The following is a 19,726-nucleotide window of genomic DNA, read 5'->3' on the forward strand; positions in this document are numbered from 1 at the left end:
CCGCCAGAAAAATTGAAAGCGAACCACCTCAGAACACAGCATTAACAACTTTTTACCAACCATGACTAATGGATCCATTCGGAAAACATTACTGTATGCTAACGTCACTACCTATTTTACGTGGAACACAAAAAAAAACTATCAACGACGAAAACAAGGAATTCTAGTAGGACTGAAATCATGGAAACTGGAGCACTAGGCTGAGTATACACCGTACATACGAACAACGCCGAATGTTTCTATCTCCGGATGTTGCTACATGAAATACGGGGGCCAATAAGTTTCATAGATCTCAAGACTGTTAGACGGTTACGTTTGCCAGAAGTATAGAGAAACATTCTAACGCTTAAGACTACTGCAAAACGACAACCACTGGGAACTAACTCTACCAGAAGCCTGACTCACAGTCTCAGCTGTACAAAAGAGAGACTTATTCACCATAATTCTAAGAATATATAACCCACCGAATCGAAAAAAGTAATAGGATTCTTTCAAAGAGAATATGAGTGATGACGTACTGTAGCATATCCGACAAGTTCACTCCGAACTGGCCATCGACTTCAACGACGCCATCTTCAATGAAACACTCATTTTGCTAGAAGATAAATGTTTAGCCGTAAACAACCAGACCTTAGGACAGCTTGAGCTGCAAGCACCCAGAGAAGATGCTGTCAGTGCCCTAAACGTCGAAGTTAAGAATGAAAAAAGCTACAGCATCAACGAAATACTTCAATACATTGCTCACAACAAACCACTCCTCAACGAAAATCAAAAGAAAATTTCCATCGTTATCATGGGCGAGATCGACAACAACACTGGAGGAATTATTTACTTGAACCACCACACGGCAATGGAAAAATTTTTGTAATAAAACGTTTCTCTGGTGGAAATACGTGCTAAAAAAAATCGCATTTGCACTGTCATTAGCCGGTATTGCAGCCACACTTATGGAAGGAGGACGAATTGCCCATCCCGCCCTACAACTACCGTTCAGCCGAAGAACAATTCCCCGTATGTAAAATCTCAAGAGCATATGGAGGAATGAAATTCTAAAGCAAACTCCAACTATCTCCTTGGACGAATGCACAACAGCATATAAAAAAAACCACTCGAAGCCATGGACATAACTTTGCAAGAATTGCGAGGAAACTTTGAAGTGATAGGAGCTCTACTTATAATCTCAGGAGATTTTCGACAAACATACCCAGTTATCTCCAAATCAACACCAGCAGACGCAATCAAAGCATGCTTTAGGAAATCACATCTCTGGCCATACGTACAAGTGCTGCGACTAACAAAAGATATGAGAGCTGAACTATCGAAAGGTAAAACAACAGTACATTTTGATCAATAACTTTTACAAATAGGCGATCGCACATATCCTACTGACCAAATGACCAGCGTCATTAAACTCAACAATGATTTCTCCAGCACAGCCACTGATGAAAACGAACTCATCGACCAAATTAATCCAAACTTTGTTCACAACTATATCAATCCGGACTGGCAATTTGTAAGAACAGTTTTGGCGACTAGAATTAATATTTCGACGACATCAACTTCAATATTAAAATGGATCGACATGGTGGTAAACCTTAAAGAAAGTGGGAACTTCCCTATAGAATTTCTAAACTTTTTGCAAGTACCAGGAACATCATTATACTGCCTTCTACATGATATTGGATCTCGCATCATACTACACGGAAATGTCACCAAAACTACGTAATGGAACAAGGGCTATCGTCAAACAGCTATTGATTAACTGGAAAGTAAAGTAGACACACTCTATGTACCCCCAGAGTAGCACTGATCTCTACTGAACTGCCATTCCCATTTAAAAGACCGCAATTTTCAATCATATTAGCCTACAGTTTCACAATTAACAAAGTGCCAAGACAACAAAATATTGCAGCGTCAACCTCAAAGACTCCTGTTTCTCTCATGGTCAGCGATACCTAGCTTGCTGTCTAGTGGGAAATTCGAAAAATTTGTGCATATATACCTCAGATAACAAAATGAAAAATTTTGCTTATGAGCAAGTGTTGTAAATAGAATATTTTTTACCTCTTATGCTTTAAAGTTTATCCTTTTATTCTAACTACCATACAATGTCATATCAACTCCATGAGCAAAGCCAACTACCCCAAATAGTTTTGTTTATAAATTTAATAACATGATAATGTTGTTACAAAAAAAATCTCAATATATATAAGTTTTTCATAACAACGTTTGCCTGTTGCTATGCATAAGTGGTCATCAAAAAGTCAGTATACATTTGAAAACTTAATAAAGCACGGAATAATGTAGAAAGAGAGGCAAAAATTGACGCCCATGCATGGAATGACATGGGGTTTTATTAGAACAACAACAAAAAAAAGTTCACAAAATGTCCGACAGATGGCGCTGGACAGCAAAACGCCAGTGACTGCGCATGAAAATCGTGTATAAAAGGAGCTGTAATGAGAGACAGAATCAGATGCGCCAGCAGTCGTAGCATTTTGACGTTACCTGAAAAGGCGCTTTTAGTGAAGCTGTATTATCAGAATTGGGAATGTGCTAGTTCAGCCTTACGGTTCTATCGCCATAGGAAGGGGATTCGAACGGGTAAAGGTCCGTTGACAAATGAAGCTGTGGCGAGAATGATTTCGAAGTTCGAAGCCACGGATTGTTTAGACGATAGATCCCGTAGTGGCCGACCGAGCACAAGGCGTAATGCTGCTGAGACAGTTGAGGGAGACTGTAGCGGGTTCGTCTATGCACGGGGAAGTCAGCGCTCGTGCAGTCGCACGTCGCACCGGCATTCCACACACTACTGTTTGGTTGGTACCGAGGCGTACCCTCCGATGCTATCCGTACAAAATCCATCGGCATCACGAACTGTTACCTGGCGATTTAGTGAAGCGGAGGGCATTTGCGGTGAGGACGTTTCAGAAGATGGCGGAAGGTAACGATTAGTTGAGTAACCTGTTGTGGACCGACGGAGCTCATTTCACGCTCCGAGGGTCAGTCAACGCCCACAACTGCAGAATTTGGGCTACCGAAAATCCTAGAACTGCGTGGAAACTCCATTGCATGACGATAAAGTCACGGTATGGGTTGGATTTGCCACATCTACCAATATTGGGCCTTTTTTCTTCGAGGAAATGCGTGATTCTAGTTTTGTAACTGCTACCGTGACGGGTGAGAGGTACGCCGATATGTTACAGAATCGCATCATCCCCAGCCTGGCTGATAAACACCTGCTGGAACGTACGATGTTTATGCAGGATGGCGCTCCACACCATATTGCTAGACGCGTGAAAGATCTCTTGCGCGCGTCGTTTGGTGATGATCGTGTGCTCGGGCGCCGCTTTCGTCATGCGTGGCCTCCCAGGTTCCCAGACCTCAGTCAGTGCGATTATTGGCTTTGGGGTTACCTGAAGTCGCAAATGTATCGTGATCGACCGACATCTCTAGGGATGCTGAAAGACAACATCCGACGCCAATGCCTCACCATAACTCCGGACATGCTTTACAGTGCTGTTCACAACATTATTCCTATTGTTGAGGAATGATGGTGGACATATTGATCATTTCCTGTAAAGAACATAATCTGTGCTTTGTATTACTTTGTTATGGTAATTATAGCTGTTCTGATCAGATGAAGCGCCATCTGTCGAACATTTTTTGAACTTTTGTATCTTTTTGGTTCTAATAAAACCCCATGTCATTCCAAGCATGTGTCTCAATTTGTAACTCTCTATCTACATTATTCCGTGATTTATTCAGTTTTCAAATTTATACTGACTTTTTGATCACCCATTATATATATACCAACGTGTCAAGAACATTCAGAGGTACACGATATTCAACGAACTAAAATTCACCTCTTTATTCACATAGATAATGAAACAAAAATAACTCTGTAAGTGAAAAGGAAATAAAACAATACTTCAGTGATGATTGTAATGTCACTACAATTCTGTACAGCCACATCTTATCTCTACAAACAACTGTGAACTGCATGCCTCACAGTACATGTCGTTTCGTCATTATTAGGGCTTTCTCTCTCGCATTGATCACGGTAGAATGATACCTTCAATTTGAGGTTCTATCTCGTCCGTGAGTGACTGGACACTCACTTCGATCCAATAACAGAGTTTGTATATGACCGAAATTTCCTTGGCTTTTGTGAAAGGTTTTTCAGCAACATGCTGCTGCACCAGTCGTTTTAAGCTTCATGCGCTCTTCTCATGACAGTAACATGTTTCATTCAACACGTCTTTGTCTGATTCCTATTCTTTGTTTTACGCTTGTTGTGTAGTTGTCTCTATTTCTTCATGAATTTCCCTACAATGACTTTACACCGTGCAGTGTCCCTCCCATCACTAAGTTTTCCACTAGGTACGTGCAGGGGATGGACAGAAATGTGGAACCACCGCGAGAAATTGATGCTTCAATATAAATGCAACCGAGCCGAAAAGAACGCTCCGAGACGACGGGACCTCTCCTCACGTAGCTCGCATCGTCCAGAGGTGGTTTTCTGAGCGCGAGGATGATTTTCGCATCTCCCCTGGCCACAATCAACAGAGCTTAATATTATCAGTCTGTGTGGTCTTATTTGGAGACAAGAGTGCGTGGTCCTATCCACCTGCGTCATCGTACCTGAACTTGCCACTATCGCACAGAAAGAATATGTAAGATTTTTCCTGAAAACTGTACGGGACCTGTATTTATCCATTCTTGGACGACTGGAAGCTGTTTTAAATGCCACAGAGTTTCCTGGACATGTGTTTTCTGGTTCTTCCGAGCATTTCTCCACCTGTGTACCTATCCAATGGATGATCAACTATTTTGTCAAATAGTTCCTCTGCACACTCACGTCCTGGGTTGAAAATTTTAAGTTCCCCATTGAAATATGAAACTCCTACTTCACTTTGCTAAGCACGCAAAATCTTCCACTTGTTTCATCTGTCCTTTGTTGTTACGCCTATCCAATGGTCAGTGAGACCACATTCGATGAGGACATCATTAAAGATGTCACGTCTGTTTGTTGCCATTTGATCTAATGTATTTCCATCATGAGTGGGTTCCCAAAACATCGGTTGTAGGTAGTTTTTGAGAAGGCATTAACAGTAATTATCCCATTTGATTTTTGCGTGGTTCAAGTCTCCTCCGATGGTTACAGTATAAATGATGAACTTGCATATTAGTGAAATGAGGTTTTCTCTGAAATTTCAGGTTATATCAGGACATCAGTCTGGTAGTCGAGAGAAGGACCCAAACATTTTATGCCCACTCCTGATACTCAGTGCTGACCAGATGATCTTGCTAGCAGCCTCGATTTGTACCCCCTTGGATTTGAGTTTCTTGTCTACTGTGGCAAATACACCACCGCCATTTCCCATTAGCCTATCCTTTCAATATATGCTTGAATGTTACCCAGTAACTCACTACCGTAAACTTTGGGTTTTACCGAACTTTCTGCTCCTACTATTGTGTGAGGCTCATTTCTTTCTAGGTGTCTTTCAAACACTGACACTTGACTTTTGCGAATATATGGTGTCATTTCTTCCGATCTTACACCGATTCTTCTGGGTTTTCTGTACCTGTCCTTATCTAGATGGGGTGGCGAGTCACTAATCTGAAAAACTCTTGTGCGCTCCCCACATACAGTCAGCTACTGGGAGAAGCCTTGATGTGTAGAACACACCTGACCCATTTAGAGTGACCCCACAGTTCTCAGTCTTACAGCGCACATCTAGGAAGTCAGCGCCTAGCTTTTCACAAAACCCTCGAAATCTGTGGCTCAAGTTTTCCACTTGACGCTGAACCGGGGCCACGATCTTTCCTTGGGACAATGCTGCAGTTTGACACTCCATGAGAATGGCTGGTATTCTCAACCTTCTCTGCCAGTCACTGGATTGATCCATTGATCCACATGTGACCTCGGAGCCCAGAAGACGTGCATCGATTGTCCCAAAGTGAGGCACAGTCTGAAACTGGCTGCACCCTGTTCCCTCCGAAATAGCCTGTTCAGCATGTTGGATGAGGCCCCCAGACATACGTACTGAGTGCCCATTGCATTACGTCCTTGCTGTTATTTCTGTAAAAGGGCAGAATTATTCGTCTTACATATGAATTGCCGCTGATTGATAGCCCCATCGGCACAGGCTTCAGCATGTTTTCCAACAGGTGGCTTAGTTTCATTCTCAGTGGAATAAAGCACCTCGAACTTGCTGGATTCTGTATATGCAATAAGATCTCCCACGAACAGCCCAATTGAGCTAGAAATAAGAAAAATGACTGATTTGACAATTAGCGTGAATGACATTCAACTGGCTTAATAACGCTTCGTCACTTACATACACTGATCAGCCAGAACATTATGAGTGCCGACCTACTAGCAATATAAATCCATCCAGACAATAGCAGCGTCACCTGGCGATGAATCGATGAATGACTGTCAGTCAGACACACTCACGGTGCATGTAGTATCAGTGAGCGTGCTGTCCGTGTGTAGAATGGGGAACGCGCGAGATCTATCTGGGTTTGACCGATGGCAGACTGTGATGGCCCAGACGCTCAGCGCGAGCATTTCGGGAACTGCACGACTTGTTGGATGCTTAAGGAATGTTGTAGTGAGTGCCTCCAACACGTGGCGAAACCAAGGTGAAACTATGTCCAGAGGTCGCGGGGTTAGGTGTCCACCCCTCGTAACAGATGTCAGACGTCGTAGGCTTGGAAGACAGGTAAAACAGGACAGGCGACGAACTGTGGTGGAACTAACAACAAACTTTAATGCTGGGAACAGTACAAGTATGCCTGAACACGCAGTGCGCCAAACACTCCTAACAATGCGAAGGTCCTAAGGTCATCGCCGCATCCCTGTCGCCAAATTCTTTTATCTCGCCATTCTTCCTCACACCCTTCCATTCCTCTTGTCTCCATCGCTTCTTGGATACCACTTCGCTACACATACCATGGTCTTCCCCTTCTTCTTCTTCTTCTTCATCTTCTTCTTCTTCTTCCAGGAAGTTGCCACGAAATAACTTTATTGAGTCATCTGTCTTCATCCGTTCTTTTGATATGCCCTAACCATCCTAGCCGTCTTTCTTCTATTTTATCCGTATTGAATCGGTGTTCTTTCCCTTATTTCCTCATTTCTTACGTGGTCAAGTCAAGAAATTCTGCAGGCTCTTCTCAGGTGGTGCATTTCTAAGGCTCTAGGTCTCATTTTATCTCATTCTGAGAGTTACCAGTACTCACTCACATAGGTTGTTATTGGTTCCACGATAGATTTGTATAAATGAATTTTAACCTTTAAACTAATTTTTGATGACCAGAGTACAGGGTTTAATTTTGGAATAGCAGCCCTTTCCTGCATCATCTGTAGTTGGATGTCTTTGTCACATCTTCCATCATGTTGTAGGATACTACCCAGGTACCTAAACTCTTTACCCACTCTAATAAGACGTCCACCAATGTCCAGGTTGCTTCGCTCATCTACACACATATTCCATCTTCTCAGAAATCATTTTCAAATTCCAACAACTTCTTTGGCATGTAAGATATCTAATTCGCTGCACTGACCTGATAATCAGAATAGCAAAGTATGTACATGCGCTGGTTCCCTAGTTTAGACCCCACGACGATACACTTTTTACACAACAGGTCCAACGCCTTTTCCACATACATCTTAAAGAGTGTGGGAGACAGGCAGCATGCTTGTTTCAGTCCTAAAGCTATTCTGAAGCCGCTCTAGAAAATTCTTTCCCTACTTTAAAGACACATTCGGCTGACTTGTAGAGATATTTGATGCTTCTTACATAAAATGTTGGCAGTTCCCCTGACCATAGCATCTAGAAGATTAGCTTTAGTATCACTGAGTCATATGTTTTCTGAAGATCTATGAAAACTGCTTAGACTACTTTCCAATCACTTCTCCATGATATGTCTTAAAGATGTTATCTACACATGCCATGCCTCTTCTAAAGCCACTTTTTTCTTCCTCTACATTTAGAAACCTCACCAGTCTTGGTTTTAAAATCGTGCTAATTGTGCTTGTGTCACTTCTGCCATAATAATTGCTACACACTTCCTTGCTTCCTATTCTATGTATGGAGTTTAGGTGCGCTAAGTTCCACACTGGTGGAATTTCCTCCCCATCCCACATCCATTTATTTAATAGCTGACTAATCCTACTGTTACATTTCCAGGCCCTCGTGATTTCCCAGTTTCCATTTGTGTAGCAAGTTTCTGTACCCCATTCGCAGTTTTCTCCACCTGTTCACCCTTCTGGCTCTCTTATTCCTCATAATCTGCCCATTCTTCTGTTATCAGGCCTTTAAAATGATTTTCAACACTGCCACACTGACAATCGGCAGGTTTGCTAGTTATTTTACTTATTTCCTTAGCCATGCAATCATTTTCCATGCTACCGCCACTTCTGTGCTCCCCATACATCGATCGTCTTCTTCGCATTTATCCTCACACGTTTCAGCTATCTTTTTGCAGATGTCCTTTCTTACTTCTCTATTCAGTCTAACCAAAGCTCTATCATATTTGTGCCGTGTTCTCAAGAAATTTTTCTTTAATGCTTGGAGTCAATCATAGTGGGGTGGGGGGGGGGGCGCTTTGGTTTTTCCTCTTGCTGCCCCAATGCTTCCAATGCTGCTTCATGTATGTCTTCTTTAATTTCTTGGTACATACGCTACGCCGTTTCTTCTTCTAAGAGCCTCAGTTTATTTGACAACAGTAATTTATTAACAAATTGTACACTGATAAGCCAGAACTCTCGACTACTGACCTACTACCGACATAAATCCGTGCAGGCGATAGCAGCGTCCCCTGGGGAGGAATGCCTGCCAGTCAGACAAATGCATGGTGCAAGTAGTGTCCGTGAGGCAACAGTACGTGGCGAAACCAAGGTGAAACTGCACCCAGGTGCAGTCGGGTAAGGCGGCCACCACTCATTACAGATGTCGGATGTCGTGGGCTGGTCAGACTCGTAAAGCAGGACAAGCGACGAATTGTGGCGGAACTAATATCTAATTTTAATGCTGGGAAGAGTACAAGTTTGTCTGAACACACAGTACACCGAACACTCCTAACGATGGACCTCTAAAACCGACAAGCCATGCATGTGTCAAATGTCGACACCACAACATCGGCAACTTCGACTATAATGGGGACATGTGTAAGATGGCAAGAACTATGCCCCTTACATGAAGTCATGAAAGATCACCTAACTCACGTTGAGCGAAAAGTAGGGCTGAACAAAAATGACTGACAAGGCACAATGCATCTTGTAGATGGTATAGTATGGACATATTGAATAATTAATGTCGGGTGATGGTTTTAGAGTAATTCACAAGACATGAAAACTTTGTGGAAACACGTCGATTTACTGGAGGTTAGTTTATCCCAGGGAAGTATTCGAGTTGACCATGGCCGGCTGGGGAGTGCTGATGGGAAGTGACAATAGACAGCATAGGGTGGCTCAAGCTCTGAGAAAGCGGTAACGGGGCATGGCCTCCAGCTGCCTTAAGATGAGTGACAGTGAGTGGGTGGTTGACCCCATGCTGGTGTACCAGGAAGCAGATGGAGAACTTGTATGCCTGTTGATAAATGTCCGTCGTCCTGTTTTCAGTGAAACATGCGAGTAAGCCATGCAAAGCTACAGTGGAGCGGTCAACAGAGGCCAAAATATGCGTGTTCGTGACTATAGAAACTTCATGCTGGATTCACGGTCCACAGAGTCTGAAGTTAATCAGGTGAAGAGTGACAGAATGAATTATGCCAGCCTCCGATGGGAACATAGAACCAAGGAATTTGAAGTACTCTCCTGGGAGTCAGAATTCCGGAAAAATTGGTGTTTTGTGCTGACGCTAACCCTGATGGGTGGCCTGGAAGGAGCTAAATAGCAGAAGTTGAGAGGAAGGGAAATTCTGTGGGAATTTGTTCACTTCCCAGAGCAGGCATTTGTCAGCGCTGGGAAGCGGCACATAATTAACACGACTTGCGGTGCAATTGGAGTAAGTGATTTTACTGGAGGGGAAACCGAGGTGAAGATCAGACTGGGAGAAGTCCCCATAGAGGTCTTCCATTCCCAGCTTGCCTAGAGCGCGGACGTGGCGTTCTTTACTCAGCTTGCCTGAGAGAGAGTGAACATCTTTGCAGTTTAGGACTTAGCAAACGGAACGATTGAGCTTGGAGATAGAAAGTTTTCGTTCAGCTATGGACTGAGCAAGATAGCGAGAAGTGAATAGACGAGCGCAGCCTTGCAGCACCACGAGGTCAGCCGATGTCCGCATAACGACGTCGCCCCGCCACGCTGAAATCGGTGATATTGCGCCAGCTCCGGGCACTGATAAATTTGTGGGATCACATCGGCAAAGTTTCCACAAGGGTTTGATGGGCCGTGTATTGTAGAATTCTTTTCGCACTTTGCATTACGCCTGGGTCAGTCGATAGGAATTACTTTTGATTTATCGTGCTTTACTCCACGAAAACGCAATTTATTACCACTTCCTGTTAGGAGAGTCATTTAATGTGACGATTGAAGGTCGTGAGTTAAAATAAATCTGTGCTAATCGACTGCATCTGTTTTCAATCAAGTAGTAGAAATCCCAAGACACTTTCTTAATTAATTTTATGTTCAACATTTGCATCTGGTGTTCAATAGCTGAATATAACATCAATGTGCCCCCCTTTTTAATTAAAAGGGATCAATTCTGAATCAATTAATTTCAACACTCCCACTGTAGTTCAATCAGGAGGCAGAGGGCCTTATTACTTTCTTTGCATTATCCGACATTGCGGCAGTTTTGCACTCTCTGTTGATCTGTTAGTCAATTACCTGGGGTGAACACACACTAAAACCAGATAAGTGACGGATGGGGTGTTACACGTGACCCTCGGCACTGGACGTTGACGCAGTGTTAGAGCATTGCACTGTGTGATGAATTCCGAAACTTTCTTCATCATGCCGATGAGAGGTCGCGAATGCGTCGTCTTTCATGGGAGCAGTTCCTTGACACCTGAACTGTGGGACGAAGACAAGCTGGTCGCGGCTCCATTATGTTCTGGGGAACATTCACGTGGGCATCCGTGGTTCCAGTGGAGCTCGTGCAAGGCACCATGACGGCCAAGGAGTATCGTTCACTGTTTGCAGATCACGTACACCCTTCCATGACGATCATGTATCCTGACGGCAGTGGTATTTTTCAACGAGATAATGGGCCTTGTCACAAAGCCAGGAGTGTGGTGGAGTGATTGTAGAAACACAGTGGCGAGTTAAAACTTATGTGCTGACACCCCAGCTCACCAGATCTCAATTCGATTAAACACATCTGGGATGTAATTGAATTTGGCGTTAGAGCTCATAGCTCCCCTCCTCTGAATTTACTGGAATTAGGTGACTTGTGTGTGCAGATGTGGTACCAACTTCCTCCAGCGACCTATCAAAACCTCATTGCTTTCTTGCCACGAAGTGTCGCCACTGTTATCCTTGCCTAAGGTAGACATACTGGTTATTAGATAGGAGGTCTTAATATTATGGTCGATCAGTGTACATACTCTTGTTTCAACCTATCTGAGTTGTATTTCATAGCATCAACTGTCTTTGTGGGGGTATTTTCCTTATTAGTTTCTCTTTGGTCCTTTGATGTTAGTGCCATCTTTACAACACTGTACAACTAACACCAATTGGTGTTAGCCACATTCTGTACCCCTGCAGATTGTAACTTCATTTGTTCTTATCATACATCTATATCTACATCTATACTCCGCGAGCCACCTTACGGTGTGTGGCGGAGGGTACTTATTGTACCACTATCTGATCCCCCCTTCCCTGTTCCATTCACGAATTGTGCGTGGAAAGAACGACTGCTTGTAAGTCTCCGTATTTGCTCTAATTTCTCGGATCTTTTCGTTGTGATCATTACGCGAGATATATGTGGGCGGTAGTAATATGTTGCCCATCTCTTCCCGGAATGTGCTCTCTCGTAATTTCGATAATAAACCTCTCCGTATTGCGTAACGCCTTTCTTGAAGTGTCCGCCACTGGAGCTTGTTCAGCATCTCCGTAACGCTCTCGCGCTGACTAAATGTCCCCATGACGAATCGCGCTGCTTTTCGCTGGATCATGTCTATCTCTTCTATTAATCCAACCTGGTAAGGGTCCCATACTGATGAGCAATACTCAAGAATCGGACGAACAAGCGTTTTGTAAGCTACTTCTTTCGTCGATGAGTCACATTTTCTTAGAATTCTTCCTATGAATCTCAACCTGGCGCCTGCTTTTCCCACTATTTGTTTTATGTGATCATTCCACTTCAGATCGCTCCGGATAGTAACTCCTAAGTATTTTACGGTCGTTACCGCTTCCAATGATTTACCACCTATGGCATAATCGTACTGGAATGGATTTCTGCCCCTATGTATGCGCATTATGTTACATTTATCTACGTTTAGGGAAAGCTGCCAGCTGTCGCACCATGCATTAATCCTCTGCAGGTCCTCCTGGAGTACGTACGAGTCTTCTGATGTTGCTACTTTCTTGTAGACAACCGTGTCATCTGCAAATAGCCTCACGGAGCTACCGATGTTGTCAACTAAGTCATTTATGTATATTGTAAACAATAAAGGTCCTATCACGCTTCCCTGCGGTACTCCCGAAATTACCTCTACATCTGCAGATTTTGAACCGTTAAGAATGACATGTTGTGTTCTTTCTTCTAGGAAATCCTGAATCCAATCACAAACCTGGTCCGATATTCCGTAAGCTCGTATTTTTTTCACTAAACGTAAGTGCGGAACCGTATCAAATGCCTTCCTGAAGTCCAGGAATACGGCATCAATCTGCTCGCCAGTGCTTGAGTGCTTGAATAATATCGTCTATTACTGACCAGATATTTCTAGGAGGACTCTACCATATACACGTGTGGATCTGCTTGTGAGGAAAGAAATCATTTAAATCTTCAAGGATAATGTCTCACACGTATCCACGAACCTTTCTCCATTGTCATTTGTTGTATCATCTCGATACTTCCCACTACTCCACTATCAGAGGCCTCTACTTTTCTATTAAAATCTCCCAATAAAATTTTTTGTTGGTGGGCACTTGTGCTCTCTAGCACGCTTGTTAATGTCTCATAAAACTCACCTTTAACGTTGCTATTATTCTAGGTGCATAAGCCCTGACATTTATCATTTTGTGGCAATATTTTAAGATTTGTTCGGTGATTATTCTTTTATCAGTTTCCTCTCACCATTTGATATCTCTTCTGTGCTTCATATAGACAGCTGCAGAAATCTCTCTCTTGCTCCTTTTTAACACCATTGTAAAAATAATTGCAGTTTGCTATATTTTAATTCCGATTCCTCTTAATCTTTGTTTCACTGGCGGCGCAGGCATCTACCTTCAACCTCCTAGTTCCTGCAATACTTCTCTTTTCTTTGTACCCAAACTCTGCACAGTCCATGTTGTTGTAAACAGAGTCCTTTTCCGTAGCCAATTTCGTCTAATACCTCTCAAAATATGGAAAGCAACGCACTTGCAGTAGAGGAGATCCACTGTAAGAGGCATCAGAATGTTTTTCGCTGCTAACTTTCGTTTTAGTCTCTTTTGGACCAGGCTCCCATATCGTAAATTAATATACTTACCTTTCTCTACCATCCCTGAAAGTCTGTAACATCATCACGGAATCACCCTGTATAAGCACACTGCTTTTGTTGCAACCGATGAAAATCTTTAAATAAAATGATTTTACGTATTCAGTCGTTGTAACCACCGAAACCAACTTCACTATAGTGGGACATGTTTCCACGCTGTTTGTGGGAAATAACATTGTCAGTAAGTGAGGACTTGCCTATATTCGTGTCTCTCAACAAACAGAACTACAGTTTCCTTTACTGAGTCGACTGAAAGGTCTCGTGGCACGAGTTCCCAGGTTCCTTAGCCCCACAGAAAGGTAGAACCTTCCAAATATGTTACTGCACAGTAGTAAGCTTTTCCGAACTATAGAAACGAACAATAAACGGGAATGAGCGTTTAATGTAGTTATTGGTTCAAATGGCTCTGAGCACTATGGGACTTAACATCTATGGTCATCAGTCCCCTAGAACTTAGAACTACTTAAACATAACTAACCTAAGGACAGCACACAACACCCAGTCATCATGAGGCAGAGAAAATCCCTGACCCCACCGGGAATCGAACCCGGGAACCCGGGCGCGGGAAGCGAGAACGCTACCGCACGACCACGAGCTGCGGACTTAATATAGTTATCAACTGCTAGTTCTTAGTGATGGTACAGCAGAGCGTTCATATGTGGCAATCAAGTGAATGTCGAATACACATGCTGCAGAAACAAATAACCAAATAAATCTCCGTCGAAGATTATCTACCGACTTGTTACAGCCCGTGCCACGAAGAACGGCGCTTCCGCTTGTAGTTGTTGTTGTTGTTGTTGTGGTCTTCAGTCCTGAGACTGGTTTGATGCAGCTCTCCATGCTACCCTATCCTGTGCAAGCTTCTTCATCTCCCAGTACTTACTGCAAACTACATCCTTCTCAAACCGCTTAGTGTATTCATCTCTTGATCTCCCTCTACGATTTTTACCCTCCACGCTGCCCTCCAATGCTAAATTTGTGATCCATTGATGCCTCAGAACATGTACTACCAACGGGTTCCTTCTTCTTGTCAGGTTGTGCTATGAACTCCTCTTCTCCCCAATTCTGTTCAATACCTCCTCATTAATTATGTGATCTACCCATCTACTCTTCAGTATTCTTCTGTAGCACCACATTTCGGAAGCTTCTGTTCTCTTCTTGTCCAAACTATTTATCGCCCATGTTTCACTTCCCTAAATGGCTACTCTCCATACAAATACTTTTAGAAACGACTTCCTAACAGTTCAATCTATACTCGATCTTAACAAATTTCTATTCTTCAGAAACACTCTCCTTGCCATTGCCAGTCTACATTTTATATCCTCTCTACTTCGACCATCATCAGTTATTTTGCTCCCCAAATAGCAAAACTCCTTTACTACTTTAAGTGTCTCTTTTCCTAATCTAATTCCCTCAGCATCACCCGATTTAATTTGACTACATTCCATTATCCTCGTTTTGCTTTTGTTGATGTTCATCTTATATCCTCCTTTCAAGACACTGTCCATTCCGTTCAACTGCTCTTTCAGGTCATTTGCTGTCTCTGGCAGAATTACAATGTCATCGGCGAACCTCAAGGTTTTTATTTCTTCTCCATGGATTTTAATACCTACTCCGGATTTTTCTTTTGTTTACTTTACTACGTGCTCAATATACAGATTGAATAACGTAGGGGAGAGGCTACAACCCTGTTTCACTTCCTTCCCAACCACTGCTTCCCTGTCATGCCCCTCGACTCTTATAACTGCCATCTGGTTTCTGTACAAATTGCAAATAGCCTTTCGCTCCCTGTATTATACCCCTTCCACCTTTAGAATTATAACATAGCAGCGGAGCGATAGGGAAGAGTGGCGGGGATGAAATATGCGCATGCGTGGCGGCAGAAAGAGGGCAAACAAAGTCCGCGTTACGACCTACGTTGCTGCGGTCAACAGTCAGGTTCTTTTCCCTATGGTACGTCGTACTAGATGTTCACATCAGTGATGGGAATAATACATTTTAAAACCGATTTCGATCAGTCGTCTGCACGAGAGGAAACCTACTTCAGACCTTGATGCTGCGTCCGCTGCTCCACTGCGTTATTCCGCTTGATGTCGGAAAGCAAGAGCAGCTGACGCGGCTTTGTGAAGACGTCAAGTACACTTTTTCTCAAAATGACGATTGTCTAACGCCAAGATAGCCGAAACTGGTTGCGACAATAGTCATTTATTACTTATTATAAGTAAAAATTTGTGTGTGAATGTCCGACTAGTTAACTGTAAATTACTGTTTGTAAAAAACAAAAAAAAAAGATTATTGGTAGCAAAGAGTAGTCCAAAAGACTTTCATGAAAATTACCTGTATGTTACAATATTTTCCGCTGTCAGCAGTCGTTATGAGGGTAAACTAACTCGAGACTGCATTTATGAGCCTTTGAACAGACAAACAATTAACCATCTTCTATGAATAACTCTAGGGAATGCTGACCGCTAACGTAGAAAACCACAAATATCTCGACAGGTAGCTTTTACTGCCATTTTAAGGCATTCCCCAATTCACGCCCTGAAAATCATAGGCGTTTATTCGTCTCAGTCTCGGAGTTTTCGAGAAATTTATCCAGCCGCATTCTCGCGATTGGTTATAGCATACGACACGCTGGGCAAAGCTGAATTTCTCCTTGGGCAAAATACGGAACATTATGTCTAAATTCTTCATGACGTACAAAGTCCTAATCAATGAAGGCTAGGAAGTTCTCAAATACCATATATGCAACTGATATGTTGACAGACTTCTTTAACCATGAGTCTTTAAAACCAAGAAATATTATTCTTTACTTTGTTCCAAAGTCTACATCTTAATATAATCGTCAATGCTATCTGAGCGTGCCTGAACCACCTGGATTTAGGATGATATCTTCAAGGCTTATATCCATCTTCACCTCCCTATCAAAGTCTTCTACGGCTTTTCAACTTGGCGCACACAGTTTGCCCAAGCTCAAGGGGGATGTTGTCTACTGCCTCATGCACAACCGATTATGTGTCTGTTATGTTGAATATCTTGTTTCCCCCGCCTCCCACGTATGTTTTAAGCTGTGGCCAGATTAATTCTATCGGATTATACTGACAGTGAGACGCGGGGAAACGTAAGACTTTTTGGTTACATTCACGGGCATGGAAGTCAAATTTGTGCGTTCTGATACGCATAAATCAACAAGCTGCGAAATTCGGAATGAGTCTGGCTTATAGCGTGCGGAATATTTTTCTTTAAGACAGAGCACTAGATCCGCTTTCCTGGTGTCTGTACTTCGTTTTTTCTCTGTAACAGGTGAATGGTAATTATCTCTGTAATTACAATGACCGACTTCGAAGCAAGGTATGACAAGAATTGTTCAGTGAACCACATCTTGAAATTGACAATGTTCATTTCCGAATGTTGCTGTTGTTTTTACACCTACATACTAGTTTTCTGTCTGGAATAAAACCAGAAGAAGAGACGGCATGCAGATTTATCATCCAAGAACTTATTCCTATGGGATCTTTAAAACTGCCAGTACAACCACTTATTTTCCAGCAGGTATTCATGAAATGATTCCGACCACCCACACTTGATCGAGTAATACATTTTGAACTACCTCCTTCGCTTATTTCGTGCATCTTCATAAGGGATGTGATTCGTTCTGCACCTATGTCATCTCTTTCAAACAGAAACTCTCTTCTTAACATATCTGAAATAAATGTCTTTTAAAATTTTATTGTGACAAATAAGCCCTTGGTCACAAATATTAAGTCAAAATTGATCTGGTTTTGACGCTACTATGAGTGTCGTCTTCAGAATTAGACTAACTGTACTAAAACATTAGGTATATAGTACATCAATAAAATTAAAGTTTGTACTGACTCGAAAAGATGCAGTACTTACAAGTCACATAGTAAAAAAGATCTAAGCCCGAAAGGCGACGTCATGAACACCTGTGAGATGGCGAGCCGCTAAGGGCTGCTCGTACTGTGAACAAGGATTGCAACAAGACTGAGATGCCCACTTTAGAAAGTGTGGGCAAGTAAACATGGTGTTGCTACGAGCGCCATCTAGTAGCCGCAGAAAGAACTAGGCTACTGTACATTCAAAATTAGACACATGAAATTGTCTTTTAAAATTATCCGTATTGATAAAGTGTTACCGCTGAAACCAATTTTGTCTTGCATAATTGTAACAGACTGTCGTGATGTCGGCTGTTTACTACTTATATACATTTCAAACACGGAGCTCTTTCAAATATCATTGTCAAAACCAGGTTACAGGTTTCGACGCTTTGCAGACGACTCGATACCAAATTTTCCTGACGTTTCTACAGCTCTGACACTTTCGTTTACTATTCTCTGTACAGTTCTCTTGACGACACGTGCCTGTGTGATTCGCTCTTACGTCCTCGGAATGTCAAAAATAGGAGACAAGTTTTCAGATCCACGTTTTTCAGATCCACGTTTAAAAAAATTGTAAATGTAGTAAATAAACCTACTCGCCCGTTTGTGAAGCACTTCATGTTTATTGCCGTCATTTGACATATTTATTTGACAGTCAGACTAAGACGTTTGCAGGGTCACATTCACAGTCATACTGGTTCAAGAAAGTGACATCAACAACTGAATGAATAATTCAGTCGCTCTGTGAGTGAAACTGCACTGTCTGTTGTATGACAACTGTGCAGCATGCAAGAGACAGATTTTCGCGGTCTACTTGTAAACGGCGGCTAGCAATTCGGAGAGAGAATGGATCTTACTGGCTGCTTGCAGACAATGGAAGGGGGATAGGCAGAATGGGTGAAAATTTGCCTGTCTTCCTAAATGAAGATATCTATATACATATGATATCTATATATATCTATATCTATATATCTATATATATATGAAGCAATCTATATATATGCGTGCACATACCGTATCTTTGGTAAATTTCTCTACACCAATCAACATTGAAGATGAATGTTCTGCACCATTAGTGCTTCGACCCGACGCTACTGTCGTCAGCTGTGAAGAGAGAACTCACACCAAACTTTTCAGCCACGTGCTGCCTTATCAAGAACGCGTGGCAACAACGGCCTTGCACGCAAGTGGAAAAACCAGTCGCTTGCGTCTTAATCCTGCACAGCAGAACGACCTTGGCCGCGGTCAGCCAATGTAATTATGTGCACGCGTGTAGAGATTATACAAAAAACTGGACTGAACTCGACATCCAATGAAAATCGATCAAAAAACTACTACACGCATACAGACATGTGCTAACATTACAACAAATAAGTATTTCCATCGAAGTCAAATTAAGACACTAAAGCATAAAACGCCTTACCAGTGGATTTATAGGCCAAAGGAAGAACGAAAATGTAGGAGGTTGAAACACAAGAAAGGAAAATACTAAAAAAGATCTATTGGTCGGTTGAGAAAGAAGGGATTCGTATAAAGAGATCGACAAAAGGACTTTACAGGCAGATAGAAATGATTACAAACATTAGAAAATGAAGGGCAACAATCTTCACAAACGTGCAGGCTGTAACAAAAATATACAGCACCAAATGCCAGAAACATTCCTCACATGTAGATGAAGAAATTATGTTATATGAATATGGAAACGCTTTGTTTCCATGTTACAACTCATTTCCTCCAACGAGTTTCAACGGGATCAGATTGTAAATTTTCACAATCGGCATGTATGGACGGAAATCACTTCTCATAAAACTGCCGAAGCAAGTCATCAACAAAGATTTTCTGTCAATGCTTGGGCCCTTATTGTTGGTGACCGTTTGATAGGGCCTCACTTTCTTCCACCCAGGCTTAATGCACGAAGTTATAATTTCGTAGAGAATGTTCTACATGATCTGTTAGAAGGTGTGCCTTTAGCTGTGTGAGAAAACATGTACTTCATACAAGAGGGAGTATCTCCTCATTTTAGTTTCTATGTTGGTTGGTCTCTAAATAACAGATTTGGTGATAGATGGGTAGGTAGAGATTAGTGATGCGACCGACCTATGCATCCATTTACACAACTGCGGAAGTTCCGCACATTTTTCCACATCCGCTCCCACATTTTTGTATAGGAA

The 19,726-nt window shown here is 42.4% G+C and overlaps 1 long non-coding RNA gene across 1 annotated transcript in view; it reads right to left on the bottom strand.

Moving 5' to 3' along the window:
* LOC124550618 overlaps window positions 1-18,674 on the bottom strand; it is a 98,887-nt gene extending 80,213 nt beyond the window's left edge. Inside the window, exon 1 of the long non-coding RNA XR_006967730.1 lies at window positions 18,570-18,674. This is a non-coding gene — a long non-coding RNA (uncharacterized LOC124550618). The remainder of the gene's footprint in view (window positions 1-18,569) is intronic.
* Between the last annotated feature and the right edge of the window lie 1,052 nt (window positions 18,675-19,726).

The sequence above is a fragment of the Schistocerca americana genome, chromosome 9 (genome assembly GCF_021461395.2).
Source record: "Schistocerca americana isolate TAMUIC-IGC-003095 chromosome 9, iqSchAmer2.1, whole genome shotgun sequence".
NCBI classification, from domain to species: Eukaryota; Metazoa; Arthropoda; class Insecta; order Orthoptera; family Acrididae; genus Schistocerca; species Schistocerca americana.